The sequence below is a fragment of the Enhydra lutris genome, unplaced genomic scaffold, assembly GCF_002288905.1.
Source record: "Enhydra lutris kenyoni isolate GAN:26980312 unplaced genomic scaffold, ASM228890v2 scaffoldscaffold21, whole genome shotgun sequence".
NCBI lineage: Eukaryota > Metazoa > Chordata > Mammalia > Carnivora > Mustelidae > Enhydra > Enhydra lutris.
In genome coordinates, this window is record NW_019154105.1 from 4,665,341 (window position 1) to 4,677,475 (window position 12,135).

The 12,135-nt window shown below is 45.6% G+C and overlaps 1 protein-coding gene across 1 annotated transcript in view; it reads right to left on the minus strand.

Annotated features, from left to right (window-relative positions):
* The window catches only part of LOC111149126 (Fraser extracellular matrix complex subunit 1), a 405,997-nt gene that overhangs the window by 164,273 nt on the left and 229,589 nt on the right, over nucleotides 1–12,135 (minus strand). The gene's annotated exons all lie outside the window — the stretch shown is intronic.

Below are 12,135 nucleotides of genomic sequence, written 5' to 3' on the forward strand. Positions count from 1 at the left end.
TGATAGCTTCTTGCTTGCACTGTAGAGAGAAGGGCCAGATTAACAGCAACGGTACTGCCAACACTACACGTTTCCCCCAAGAGTTGTGGGAGCGCTAGCCCAGCGTGCCCCCATGCGCAGTGCTCCTGAGGGGGGCACGCTGCTCTCCACAAGCTGCCGTCCTAGGAATTTGGCCTTCCAGAGTCAGCATACCAGACTTGGCTGTTGATATTGGAGGGACTGGGGTTAGCAGATAAGTGGGCCAAGTCGGTGGAAATTTTTAGTCTTCAAATAGAGGTAAAGTTACAAACAAGAGTTGTGAGCTGAAAAGTCGTCTTCACGACCCAATCCATAAGTCACAATACAATACAAGCTCTGTTGTATGAGCTGTGATTAAAGCTCTAAGACAGATGATCTGGTAGAGCCAGCGGTCTCTCGGTCTCACCCGCATAACAGTCATCCTTTCACTCAAGAACCCGACTGCGTTCAGCTCCCATCCTCTGCCTCATTTTAAGGGGTGACTGTCCTCCAGGTCCTGTTTACCATCCTCCATCCCAAAGACTGGAGAAAATCCACAAATCCTGATTTACCCACCAACAAGAAAAAGGAGTAAAGCCTAGGAAACGAAAAGCTAGAGCTCTAACCACAGGCCTTTCCCTCTTTCCCTGCAGGATTCAAAGCACCTGTCTGCCCTTACTAAGGCACCACTCTGGGACCAGACGTGGCTTGTTCGCCTCAGTCCTGTAGACAGAGACCGTGATCTTGAGCAATGTTTAGATTAAAATATCCTTGTCAATGAGACAGATGGCCTGTCCCCCAAAATCTGTTAAAACAGGTCTTTTCGTCTATACCCTCAGGGATACTTTCTTCGTTGCTAACCACCTAAGGCGTGCCCCCTGCAGAAGGGGATCTCGGCGGCACACCCGAACCCCCTCATCCGCATGTGAAGCCATCTGAAGACCCGCACAGCCACTCCAGAAGTTGAGCCAGAAGGGTCCTCCCTAAAATACCGACTCTTCTCATGGGCACGAGAAGGAACAGTTCCTACCCCTTCTCTGAACTTTGGGAGCTTCCAATTCCAGGCAGCCTGTTGCCCATATTAGGAGCAATTCTTGATCTCCTAAGAGCCAAATTAATCCTCATTATAGACCTTCAGTAAAGTATAAAGGAAAACGAGGACTGTATTGAGGGAAAGGATAAGGAGGCTACGTCCCCTGACTTAGTATAAAGTTTCCACACAATGTTCTCTTTTTCCCGTGCCCTCATAGTACCAGGAGCCAAAGGGCAGATTCGAAAAGCTCTGAAAGTTGCTGCAGCAAATGGAGGTGACCGTGTTTTATGATTACTTGAATGAGGGGGCACCTGCCAGGGTTGGAAACCTGAGAAACATGGCTGATTCAAGGCTCCATGATTTGAAAAGTCCACAGCCTCTCCCTCTTTCAAGCCGGGGCTTACGGAGGGTTCTGGGCTCAGGCGAGCCCCGACAAGATCTGCAGGTGTTCGTGGTCTGGAAACTAGTTGCATCTGACTGAGGCTTTCTCTGGTGCATAATTAGAGGAACAAGGAAGAATCATCACCGAGGGGATGCTTTGAAGAGAAAGTGAGAAGACCTCTGGGGTACTTTGTGGGTACAATAAATAAATATTTATGACTCTGTCTGATCTTGGGGATCTCTAGAAGCCGTTGAAATGAGTGTAATGTGCATTAATTACCACTACAGGAAGCTAGAGCTAGGCTATGGACGCTCCTTTCCACTCTCATGGCCGCTGCTTGTAAACTCTCTCTCCTCGTCCCCAGGCAGCAACCCCCACCCTCCGCCACCTCCCAGGTCATTCCATCTTCTACTTCATTCAGCCCCTCAAGCACAATCTTCCTGTCAGACTCAAAACATCTCACTTTACCCATTTTTATTTCATTTCTTCTCTCACAGGATGAAATGGCTCATTCCTCCGCCCACATTCTTGACCCAATTTTCAACATTATTAGAACATTATTTCAGCATTATTGCATTTTCTACCCCATCTCTCTTCACTCTCCACGACCTCAACCTTGGAATAGGCTCTGCCGCACCAGCACCTCCAACGCTCTTCTCTACAACCATGCTGCCGTCTCTCGCCTTCCCTTCGCCACCCGACCTCCCAGGCTCCCTAACTTGCTGGGGCCTGCCTCCGACCTCCACAAGTCTGCTGTGGCATTGCCTTGAAAAGGTCTCTGACCCCCACGTATGGCCAAATCTAATGGCTCCCTCTAATTCCTAACCTACGGGAGATCTCTGTAACACATGACACCCCTGGCTGCCTTCCCCCTGGACCCCCATCCTCCTTTAGTACGCTTTTTCCTGGTGCCCTTCATGGCCAGGTCCATGCTCTCTGCCACCGACCACCTGGTAAATGTAGACGTTCCTCACAGCCCTGACCATCTGTCTTCCTCCTAATCAAGTCTCATCCTCTGAACATCCTAACCCAGACAGGGCTGTCTGCTTCGGCTTCAGCCACTAGAAGCTGGTGGAAAGGCCTCAAGAGCCTCAAAGTCTCCAGAATCACTGAAGACTCTGCCTCCTTCTTCATGGCTCTGCGTGAAGCCTTAAGAAGGCATCACGTCAATCGCCGGACATAGCACAGTACACGATGGTGTAGCTGGAAGCAAGGAGACATCAATAAATGACACCTGAAAAAGTAAAACAATCAACTGCAGGTTGCCCAGCGCATCACATTAACGCAAGGAAGTTTAAAGTTTTATCTTACACACGAGATTGTAACTACCTGGGTCTGGAAGTTGGGCTCCCTCTTTGTGTGAAGACCTATATTCATTCCTTAGTCATTCATCCGTGGTTTAAAAAGCCACACGGAACAACCATTCCTATGAGTAGACTCATTCCAAAGCAACAAGCTAAGTGATCCCACATTGATGCATTCATGCAAACCTCCCTTCCCAGCTCTCTCGTTTACGAGCCCCCAACAGAAGACCACTTAAATATGCTCTGAGATCCTGCTCTCAAGTCAGTCTGAAGGCTGACTGACTTTTCTTCAACCAACCAGAGAAGAAAACCAAATTCCTAAAACCTAGGAAACAAGTCTATCTTGAGAGCCTGAAGTCAAAAATCTCTTTATGGAGAGAATTCTTTAGGAGAGCTCAAAATGAGTGATGATGTTCAGGGAAAGAAGCCAAGAATCAGAGCAAAAAGAACTTAAGGATTAACACATCTGTTCTGACTTACACTCAGAAAAGTATGGTTCCTGAGAGCAGACTACAGAACTCAGGGCTCACAGGCTACGAGTGGCCGGTCCCGCCAGGTAGCACCTGTAGGCAAGCTAGAGCACCTGTAAGCATGCTTCAGGGTCAAGCCCGGGGCCCCTGAGATCTTCTGCGCAGGAGAGGCGCTGAGTGTGGCTCTGACGAGAGCCTTGAAGTTCTGTTTTTTGGAGTACAAAGTGAGCCATGGAAGAAAATATGAGAAACATTTTTATAAATATAAATAAATATAAAAATCACCCTAAGTAGCCCTTTCAGAGTAAATAACTACTGACACTGACATTTATCTCTTGGTTCTTTTTCTCTATACGCTTACATAGCTTTTTACATAGAGGAGATTCTATTAAATGTTGTCATAAAATATCTTTTTTTTACTCAGTACCGTCAGCATTTCCACACGTCATTAGGAACTCTTTGTAAACATCATTCTAGGGACTACATTATATCCCAGCCTTGAATAAATAAATAAGAAATGTGCACTTTTCATATACAGCTGACCCTTGAAAAACCAAGGGTTAGGGGCATGGACCCCCTGCACAGTCAAAAATTCATGCATAACATTTGGCTCCCCAAAACCTTAACTACTAATAGCCTACTATAGACTGGAAGTCTTATTGATAAACTAAATAATCGATAAACAAATATTCTGTAGGTTATAGATATTATGCACTGTACATTTACAATAAAGTAAAATAGAGAAAAGAAAATGTTAGGAGAATTATAAGGAAGAGAAAAATACATTTACAGTACTATACTGTATTTATTTTTAAAAATCTACATATAAATGGACCGAAACAGTTCAAACCTGTGTTGTTCTAAGGTGAACTGTACTTAAACATTAACTTATAGTTCGTCCACTTCTGTAATTGAGGCCCTGATAAGACTTCTGTGCATTTTAGATTAGTTCCCAAAAGACACTGTCAGGAATACAACTCAAACTTTTTCTTTTTTTTAAGATCTTATTTATTTATAGTGGGGGAGGGGCAGAGGGAGAGAGAAACCCAAGTAGACTCTGTGCTGAGTGCAGAGACTGGCACTGGGCTTGACCTCACAACTGGGAGGTCATGACCTAAGCCGAAATCAAGAGTCAGAGGCTTAACCAACTGAGCCACCCAGGCACTCCAATTCATATTATTACTATAGCTTCTCTTGACTGAGCTTGGAATATATATCAAGGATTATACCACTTATTAGACATGTAAAGTCTCATGCATGGCCTGCGAAGATGAAGTGGGGAACACGATCCCCACGTTAAAGATGAAGACATGGAGACTCAGAGGTTGCGCCACCTGCTCACATGTCATATCCACACTGACTTCAGGGCATGGACTTTTAACCACTACAGGCATGAAAACACTCTAAAATTCTTAATAGGTACTACAGATTCCATTCCAGGAGGTCTGTATCAGTTTACACTTCCAAGAGTCACTCATGAGACTATTTCCTCATAACTCTGCCTGCACTAAGGAACCGAAAAATGGTAAAACAATCTTGGTCAGTTTGGTTGGTGAAAGCCGCAGTTATGCCATGGTTTACATTTATATTTCTTTTATTATAAGTGAGGCTGAGCATTGAAAAATCTTTCCAACAACAAAAAAGTGTTCAAGTGTCATATAGCTTTCAGTATGGTCAGGAAAGACAGCCCTGGACATAGAATTATAATCGAGTATGAAATACGTGTCATCCAACAATAATTTGAGACATCAACCAATGAGTTCTTCTCTTATGCGTGGTAAGTAGCCGCCCCCACTGAACCAGCAAGCATGGGCCCTCACGCGGAAGTTATCAGAATCCAATCTACAACACCATCTACAAACCAAATTCACAGAGCTCAGGGAACAGAGAAAAGATGGAGGGAGAAACAAACTTGAATATGCATTGGAACTAACAGGGCGTTCACCACCACAACCACTACACGCTCCATTCCTGTGCCCCAGCCCAGAAAAACCCTTCCTTCCATTTCGAAAGGAAGAAGGGACGGAGAGACACTTCACTCTACCACGGCCCTCCCCTCCCACAGGGGGCATATTCAACAACCAATGGTGAAGTGGACTCAGGCTGTGCTTCTCGCCTTAGAAAGGGTTTTCTCCAAATTGAGACCTGTGTCACAGGCCCCTAGAGATGGCGCACGGCGGGGATGAGCCACGACAGAGCGTGTGGCAAACACGGAGATGCAGGACTGCCACGGGATTGCATGAACGTTTTGTAAAATGCTAGTGGGTAAGTTATCAGGGCTCCATGGAAGTCTGTAATGGGGTCTCGACCGCGTCCAGGAGACAGGGAAGGCCTCCTAAAGAAGGTGGAGCCATGAACCCCCACGGGGGTTAGTCGCAAGAGGAGCTGGGGAGGGTGAGAGGGTTTGGAAAGAGTTCCAAGAACAGGGAACACCTGGGCAAAAACCCAGCATGCCAACAGAACAGGATGCCTTCAAGGACCTGAGAGACCATCAACAAGGCTGGATCTTAAAGAACACAGAAAAGAGCCACTCAAGGACTCGGCTGTCCCAGTTTTAGAATGCCATGCAAAGGAGCATGTATTTTGTCCTAAAGGCTATTGGGAATGGCGTTGTGTGTGTCTGTGTTCTTTGCCAGTCTATTTGCAGAGGTCTCTGTATTTTTATTACAGATTTAAATGAGAAACTGTTGGATGGAAGGTAACTAGTGATGGGAGAGACGTGAGAACCAGAGCAAAGAATCAACAATCCAAGAAAACCCTGACATGCAGCAGCTCTTAATAGGAACCTTGTTGGGGGAGGGGACACGGGTCCCTAATGTTCTTCCCTCCCCTCCTCTCCATCACGTCTAGAAGACCCTTTCTGTCACAGTACCCTGCTGCCAAGCTGTTCTCATGAGGCTTGTGCTAGACTAGGCATATTATGAATCCTCACGATACTGGAAGTACTTGGAAGCTGTCAGGACCAGGAATGAAGACCTTGGGTTTCCCCTGAGAAGGAAGGCCAACATACCACGGGTCTATTTTTCCGGCATGACCTGGGAAGACCTTTCTCAAACTGTCAGCTTCAAAATAGCTTGAAAAATGAAAACAAAGTAGAATTTGGCTAAATAAGGAGGATCTAGTAGGTAGCCCCCATCTATTTGTTGAATGAAAGGAAAAAAGGTGTTTGGAGTTAGAATCCTAGGAAATTGTAGGGAATTTGGAGGTTCATGCAGAGGTCATTATGGATGGCATCTCCTGGTTTTCAAAATCCACGTCAGGCCAAAAGAAAGGGCACCGCTTGGCTATGTGTGTGACAATTTACAACGGCCTCGTCGGTAGGATTTGAGATAATGGAAAGAGAAATACCCCCACGGCCAGCCAAATGTAGTAATTATACACTCCAAACATAATTAAGAGGTGGTCCGAGCCCCATCCCCAGGCACTGCAGGAGATGACCGTGCGTCCTGGGGAGCTGCTCCGACCCCGGTCACTTCCTGCATCGTGAGATCTGTATGACTATTTTCTAAGAATTAAGCAGATTGGGAGACAACTCTGGCATTCTTCCTGGTAGGCGGTGACTGTCTGACAAATCTTAATTCAGATCTTTGCTGGACCCACGCTCTAGGAGCACAACTGTCAGAAACTGTCCTTAAAACGGCAGCAGTATTCTCAGAGAGGCCGGCAAACCACAGAGTGAGTTCCCCTACAATCCTCCTCACCGCACCGTCCACGCCCGTTTCCCCCTCCGGTGACATTTGGAACAATTTCAGAGGATACGCTAGAGGAAGTTTACATTGTCACTGCTTCATTTGAACCAGGGCTGCAGTTACTCTAATAGGGGAACTGGGTTTCCAACCCACCAATCTAGCAGCCTCTGCAAGGATTAACGTCCCATCCTAAAAGCCCCATCTGTAAGGTAAGGCATTTGCATCTGACCTTGCTGTCTGTAATCAAACAGGGAGGCTAACCTCAAATATGTCTAAATGGTGAGTGTGTATCCATTAATTGCTCAAAAACAGACTCTGTTCCTGAGGCCGTCTCTCTGAGTCCCAGCTTTGCTACTCGGTAAACCCTTATTTGTCACGATTTCAATTACAGTGGAGAGTCTTTAAATATAAGCTCATTAAGGGTGACAAGGAGAGAAGAGAGACCCAGGATCTGTTTACGTGTAGCCTGTTTCAGACTACTGGCATATAATAAGCATGTGGGAGAGGGGAGGGCAGACGGAACTCCAGTTGTCTGCGTGTGCGCCCGCTTGCTAACGAACCCAGTGAATTAGCGCCTTAAACAAACAAATTAATGAACACATTGCAAGGGAGGCTGGAACTGGGGTATGAGCTCGGGCAGAAATAAATACATTTCTTGTTTTTAAAGCAAGCAGAGGATCCCATTTGTTTTCTAAATAAGCACAGCACGTCGACATGCTAAAAATTTAAATAGATAAAAAATATTTTGACTCAGCAGCTGTAATATCCGCTAATATGTCATCCCGCAGCTGTAAGGAAATTACATGTGGTCATCCCCGTGCAATGCTTTCCTCAAACCACAAAGGCTCTGCTTCGAGGACTGTGAGGATGACCCAGAGTCATGACGGATGGGAGCGCACGGCAGGGAAATGACTTATTTCGCGTCTTTGGAGCAAAGTCAAAAAAGCTCGAAGATATTAAAGTAAATGTGTACTGTCGAAGCAATGGCTTTGGATGTTGGTTTTATGGGGCAGTGACTCCTTAGCTGATAAATAATGACCTATAAAGACAAATTTAGACACAGTGAGTTTTTAATAATGTCCTGTCTGTCAATCGGGTTCTTAACGCAAACACATTAAACGCGTTTGGAAGTGGTTACGATAATCAGCACTTGTCTGCTCCTCATCAGGCAACAAGGAAATGGTTTTGCGCCGGAGCTCAGGGCGCTGGAAGCGTGTGTGGAATCGGAATGCCAACGCCACTTTGAACGTGGACGAGGTACTGCTTGTGAGCCAGGACAGGAGAAACCCGGCAAGTAGCATACAGATGGCAGAGGGGAAGGAAGCCTCTGATCGCTTTGTCCCAGCCCACCCGTGAGCTCTTGGAGACCGTGTGGTCCGGTGGCAGTGGCAGGAGGCAGTGTCAGAGGTGAGAGCGAAGCTCCCTGCTGGGTTTCAGTGCCCGTCCCCGCGGCCGGCAAGGGGTCATGAGCACCGCCCCTCCGTGCATGCCAGTGCCTCTACCTAGTCTTCCAGCAGCTTCTGCTTTGCTCTTGGTGGACCCCCAGTACAGGAAAACGTTCCCTTCAGTGAACAGGTATGGATCTCAGTTGGGTGTGAGGCACCATGGAAGCTTCCGCAGGAGACAGAGCATTGAGTCAGACCCGACAACTTCCCTCGAGATGCTCATGACAGGATCTGCTGGAGGAAAGCTGCACCTGAGATGCAACAGGTGTCTTAGGAGGGCCAGAGACTATTTTATCCAAAGAGAATCAGAGGGACTTGAACTTGGCAAGGTGGGGCAGTGCGCAATGTGGACTAGCGCAGGGAGGAAGCAGGTTAACTCCGCTGTTGTGAATTCTGTGGACTGAAAAATCAGCAATGGGTGGACAAGAAATCTGAGAGAGAGAAGGAAAGGACCTGGTGGCTTAAGGAACATGAAGACGGTGCTTGTGGGTAAGGTGTTCCTGTGGGTGAGATGTCCGGGAGGTAGACAGGTAGAGACGAGGAGATGAATGTCCCATGTGCACTCCACAGGGACTCCAAGGAGAAAACAGGAAGAAGGACTGGTTCGAGGCCGTGAGACATACCACCTGGGAAAGGAGCTGGGTGGGGGCAGGGAAAGAGTGACCAGAAAAACAACTAACTGACAGGAAAGACCTGTTAGTTCCTGAAGCTGATGGGCCCTCAGGCTCGGGCTACAGACAGAGAAGCCAGGGTAAGGGGGCTCCTTACTCAAAAGCAGGCATGAGGAAAAAGGGGCATCTGAAAGCAGAAGCAGAGCCCTTGAGGAGAAAAGGTGAGGAAGTGTTTTGTTGGTTTTTTTTTATCAGGTTATGCCATTCTTCCAAATGAGAAAGAAAGTGGGGATGTAAACAGATCTGAGTGAGTGAGGTCTGAGGTGAGGGAAGGGATGATGGTGCATAAAGAAAGGCACGATGGGCCCAATGACAAAGCCTCGAAAGGAGCTATAAATAACAGGACTGACAAGACGCAGAGAAGGTCTTCCTGGAACTAGATCAGGGCCCAGAAGCCGGTGACACGCTCAGCTGTGGGCCCTCTGACTCGGCGCTGCTTCCTGCCTGGCTCTCCTACTCGCTCGCTGTGAAACGTCAAGTAAGATGCTTAATGTCTCTAATCTCTGCCTTCTGGGTTATAAAATGGACATACTACTAATCGCAGGACAGACCTCCAAGGGTTGCAGTCCAGATTAAATGAGATAATATATGTGAGGAGCTGGCATGTACTTAATGCTCAATAAACACTGGCCATTATCCCTTCTGTGCAGAAGGCCCAGTCAGAACGGACACTGGTCTACTGATCGTCCTGCCTACGTCTAAGTCACCCTTTCTGCCTACAGCATGTAAACCACAGAGATTTACATGTGCAGAAGAAACGTAGATAAGTACAGCGATAGCAATTTTGCCATCTTTAGTACTGAGAGGATAACCTGTGGGTCTAAATTCAGTTGTGTTCTTTTATGCAAGATTTGCAGTTCTGAAGAAAGACAACGGCAATCCTGCCTTCATTGGGAGTCCTGCCACGCCGCAAGCTTGGAAGCAAGGTCTCTCTGTAAGGTAATATATTGTTTAGGAAAAGTCATATGAAGGAGATCTATACAAGTTCTTCTTTTTTTAATTTAGGAAGGTACAATTTAAGCATAGGTCATGTTCTTTTTTTTCTGGAAGGTAAAGAAAAGAAACACCTTGGACTATTCAACCATCCTTCGACAGACAGCGTGGTCTCTTAAATAAAACACAAATTGGGAGAACAAGGAGGAGACAATCATTGAAAGTTCTGGAGAGAGATTGTATATGCAGTTCACAGTTCAAGCAATAGGAGACAGGGTGACAAGATGAGGAATAAGAGAAGAAAGTACATTGCCAAAAAAAGAAGATAAGGAAAATAAAGTAGCAAGTGTTTAAAGAAAAAAAGGACACTAGAAAACTGAAAAAATATAGAGATAGAAGAACTGGACCAGATGGGATAAAGTGGGAGGTGAACAAGAGAGAGATAAGAAGCAAGAAATGGGTCACAGTAAGAAAGATCCTTGCTATAATTACCATGCGAAGCATTAGAAGGGGATTATAGTAGTCCCTAAGATGCCAAGTTCCAGGGACTCATTTACACAGCCTTTCTTGGTCACCATCTATGCGCCAGTCACTGGACTGAGAATCCTCACAGAGTAAGAATTCGCATTTCTATAGGAAAGTATCTGGGGACGATCCAATGAAAAGATAAATGAGAAAATGTTTTGAAAAGTATAAAACACCACAAACACACCAGTGTTACCATTACCAATACCATGAGAACCAGACCCAGTCCCAGCTGGAGCCTTGGGTCTCACACGCAACCTCTGGTGGGCCAAGCAGTAAATCCAATTCCTGCTGATAACTGCCCAGGCCCACAATAGGAAAATGGCCACTCCATGGAAATTATACAAATATACTGGAATGCCAGTTAGCCATGAAGAATGACAATAATGCAGATTCTTCCAATATTTGCCAACACACGGAAATGTATAAATTAAGTGATATTTAAGAGAAATGAACCAAGAAATACATAGGTGTTGACAGCAACTATTAAAAGCTGCATGTGTCTATCCACTGAAAAAGATTCAAGTAAGTGCAGAATGATATAAATTATTAAAATTTAGTGTACATTAATGTTTTTTTTTAAAGGTTATGTATTTAATGATGATATATATGATAATAACACATGGCAGCCTAAAACAGCTGCCTTAGCATTTGAAACAGACTAGCAAGTTCTTGCAACTTTTCCCAACAATGCTCTCCAAGGCATTTTGTCATGCCAGTCTCTTTTAATCCGTCAATCAAAAAATTGTTCTTGAGTGCCTGTTGTTAGAATCAACTATATTTATCATCGTAGAGTACAACAAAACGGCTGTACCTGGAATCACACTGTCTAGGTTCAAACCTTGGCTCTGTCTTCCAACTTCCATCACTTCGAGCACGTTAGTCATTCTGTGTTTCAGTTCCTTCCTATGTCACATCCCTACCTGCTTTAGAGGATCACTGTTAATATTAAATGGCAAAATAAAAAAAAATAAAATCTTGCCATTTGCAACAACATGGACACAACTAGAGGGTATTGTGCGAAGCAAAATAAGTCAATCAGAGAAAGACAATTATATGATTTCACTCATATGTGGAATTTAAGAAACAAAACAGAGGCTCATAGGGAAGGAGGAAAAATAAAGTAAGATGAAATCAGAAAGGGAGACAAACCATAATCCTAACTATAGGGAACAAGCTGGTGGCTCCTGGAGGGAAGAGGGTGGGGGGTGGGGTAAGTGGGTGATACCCATCAAGGAGGGCACCTGATGCAGCGGCAGTGGGTATTAGATGCAACCGATGAGTCACTAAACTCTACCTCTGAAACTAAGGACACACTGTATGTTAATTCACTGAATTTTAAATTTAAAAAATTTCAAATGGCTAAATGCATTCAAAGCAATTAGCACAGGGCTTGTCACACACTAAGCCCTCAGAAGAGTCACCTGTTATTAGAGACCACGAAAAGATCACTCACAGGGAATATGGGCTAGTCAATGCCAAGTACTAGGTCATTGGTAGAAACATTCAGCACACTCGGAATTACCACATGGGAGATGCCAAGAGGAAGCTGGCCCTGGAAGGGAAGGGATCTGAGCCAGTCCACGGGGAATGGATGAGCAGGATTCTGACGATCAAAATAAGGTAGGAACTGCTCTACATTGATCGTGTGTGCCTCCCGCCTTCCCCGCAGCTCGTGGCCGCAGG